The 3,507-nt window shown below is 36.0% G+C and overlaps 1 protein-coding gene across 3 annotated transcripts in view; it reads right to left on the reverse strand.

Moving 5' to 3' along the window:
- Window positions 1-2,239: 2,239 nt before the first annotated feature.
- Window positions 2,240-3,507, reverse strand: part of pdgfd (platelet derived growth factor d) — a 37,723-nt gene continuing 36,455 nt past the window's right edge. For all 3 annotated transcript variants that reach the window (XM_081371388.1, XM_081371387.1, XM_081371386.1), the window contains exon 7: window positions 2,240-3,507. This exon is cut by the window's right edge and continues 524 nt beyond it. The gene's annotated coding sequence lies outside the window, so the exon portion shown is untranslated.

Raw genomic sequence — 3,507 nt, forward strand, 5'->3', positions numbered from 1 at the left:
TTTGTTCTGATGAATTCCTTGAAGAATTCCTTTAAGTTGCTGTTTACTGTAATGGAAAATATAGCGGCAGTCAATGGGACAGGTGTAGCAAACATGAAGTTTGTGTATTTGCGAAAATGCTTGTATTAATTATTACAGGGTTCCCACGGGTTCTTGAAATCCTTGAAAGTTTGTGAATCTGAAAAAAAAAAAAATTTCAAGGCCCTGGAAAGTTTTTAAAAATAAACACTCATAGATACGGGTCCTTGAAAGTGCTTGAATTTATTTTGTGCAAGAAGTTTTCTGGGAAAAAATTCCATATTATTCCCTCTGGTCCGCTAATGTGTTATTTCGCCAACACTTCGTGGCCTATGCATACTAGCTTGCTTGATTTGTGTTAGTTACGCGCATTTACGCGTTACGTTAAACCAACACTACAGAACTTTTTTTACCTTAAAATAATGTTTCCGAAATCGTATCAGTGGTTCATCAAGTCATAACAGGGTGAACGGCACTCCTGCATTCGCTCCGCAACCCTATATCTGCTATAACCACACTATGCAAGTTTGCCAGACCGGGTCGCGTTTCTGTAGTTCGAAAGAGAAATAAGAAAACTACATATTTGACTTGTTTTTCTTCGTTTCTGATGTCGCAATACATCATACTTTCATGAAATCATGCAACATACTCTACCTTGTCTGTGGACATCATTCATTCCGAAGCCGGTGCTGGATGAACAGCGAGTGTGTGTGCGACCGTAGGCTAAATGATTTACGACAGCGGTAATGGACAATTCCACTTCCAACCTGTAGGGGGACCGAAGAGGAAAAGTTCTTTAGTGTTGCTTTAAGTGTTTCCCGCGTGAGGTACTTTGTGTTGTACGTTGCCATGCTGTTCACGCGCGCACGAAACTACTACGATGGAACCTCAACGTTTCATGGTTTCATGCAAAAGTTAATATCAGATCATTTTAGAATACAGTAAAGGGTGTACCGTGTAAACTTATGCAATAGCAGCGTAACACCTGTGGAGTTCGTTATAAACAGTGTTTCTGCACACTCAAGCCATTCACGGACTCACTGATTAGCATCTACTCCATAAACTGCCTTGTTTGAGGTGTACCATAAAGCTGACATAATAAAATGTTAGTAATCCGTATCGTATGTGACTCTGCGACATTTATTTATTTGCCAAACGATGGTAATGTTCTTCAAATCTGACGCTCACTGATAGTTCAGATCTAGCGGGGTTGAACTCACTGTGAAGTTAATTAGCTGTGGTATTTGTCTGGAAAACAAAGATTTAGATTGTGTTATTTATGTCGTAAGTTTTTCATTCATAAGTGCAGATGGTGTAAATCTAAACTCAACTTTAATCAGTGGATGTGTGTGGTTAAACTCTTCTGCAAATCTTTAAAATTAGTAAAAAAAAAAAAAAAAAACAGAAAGCATTTAAATTGATTTCTCTTTTGGATATGTATAAATTAATTTAAAAGCCCTTTTGATTTATTTTATTTTATTTTGTATTTTATTTTATTTATTATTTGTTTGTTTGTTTGTTTTATTGTGATTTTGGTACTAGCTACGCTCAACCTAAAGCTGAACAATTTCAATTTGATAATGTGCCTTGTTTGTTTGTGTTATTAAATGATAATAAAAAAATACTCTTTAAAAAAAAAACACTGATAGTTCCGGTAAGCGGATCCATAGCAGCTAAAACAGTGCCAGAGGACAAGAACTAAATTATAACAAACAAAAGAAAAAGGTGCTACTTTATACAATATGCTTACAATGCTATACGCTCTAAGTGCTTTTTACTTGTGTAATTACACAAAACAGAACAATAAAGCTTGAGATCATTTTTAAAGCAGGATCCATAGCAGCTCTGCGGCGTACAGTCGGTTGTTAAATAGTCATCACTGTCCTGTATTCTCATTGGTTCGCTGGCATATGTAAATTCATAAGTCGACAGCATTGCTGAGTACACACGCTTTGAAATCGCTGGTGTTTCTGACGTCACAAACTACCTTGTAACCAATCACCAGTGGATCTCTGAGGTGCGCGAGTGAGTGGAGGCGGGGCTCATTTGCATATTCATAGAACCGCGCAAGGGTGTCGAGTTACATACAAGATATTTTAAGACCTGAAGAAGGAAAAAAATGTTTAAAAATGTAATTTTGGTGATCAAAGATGAGTTTTAAGGGATAAAATGGGATAAAAAGGTGCCATATTTTACATATCAAAGAGACAAACACAACCATGATAAACATGACAAATGTAGTTTATTTTGGTGCTTTTTATGACACTGTACATGTGGAAAACTCATATCTGACAGGATCAACGGCGCGAGACGGACTCTCCTCCACACACTGCTTTTAAGAGAATCATTGGTTTCATTTCACGTGTCCAGAAGTTTAATAAAAGCGCTTTAAAAGCCTTGTAATTAAAGGCTAAATCCACAGTCAACACCCGTCCCGCCGGCGTATCGCTCCCGCTGAACGAGTGAATCAAACTCCGATCAGGGAACAGAGGAACCCGCAGATTGAAGAGGATCATCACACACACACACACACACGCTGAACCCAGAACATCCTGTCCTACACACCTCTGAATAAATAGGCTATGCATGACAAATAACAGTTGGCGTTTGATTATAATGAAGTGCTTTAATTGGCTGATGAAACAACAGATCACTGTATGTTGTTTTCTTGACGAGAACATGTCCAGGTGATATTTCACACAAAAAAAAACAATAATAAATACAAATATTTTGCTCCCCATTTTTAGGATCATTAATCCAAACCCTAATCAGGAATAAAAAAGCTGAAAAAAAAGAGTAACTTATAAAATATAAACACTTTCTAATGCTAACGACTTGTATAACAATGAGCAAATTTCATTTAACGATGATGACTTAATCATAAACATGAGTTTCTAATACAAATATGTCATGATAATGAGAATCTTTCCCGTAAAAGTGATTTAACATATCAATGAGTAACTTTCTTGAAATGACATAAATTGCATTGAACATCAAACATCTCATAATGAGAAACTAAGTTTTTGTTATAATGTTATGACATAATTATGAGACACAAAGACATAATTCTATTTTTTTCTCCCTTAAATTGAGAAACTTTCTCATAATTATGAATGAATGAGACACTGAGCTATAACTATGAAAAAGTTTCTCATTATTATGTGCATTTTTTCAGAATAATCAGACTGTAAATTCAGACCTAAAGCCAGGCTTCTTTATTTTTCTTTCTTAATATTTTAGGGTGAACTGGACATGTTTTTATGAGATTCACTTTAATCAGACCTTTGATCAGACAAGAAAGAGAATATGAACACAAAACCCACATGCAACAGCATGATCACAGTTATAAAAAGACAAAGACATTTCTTTTAATAAATAACACTGGATTAGATCAGATTGGCGAAGGAACCGCCCCCTCGGGGAGCTCTGACTTCTGATTGGTCTCAGAGAGAAAACGCCTCATTAATATTCATTTACATTCCATTGGTG

The sequence above is a fragment of the Scardinius erythrophthalmus genome (genome assembly GCF_964197995.2).
Source record: "Scardinius erythrophthalmus genome assembly, chromosome: 7".
NCBI classification, from domain to species: domain Eukaryota; kingdom Metazoa; phylum Chordata; class Actinopteri; order Cypriniformes; family Leuciscidae; genus Scardinius; species Scardinius erythrophthalmus.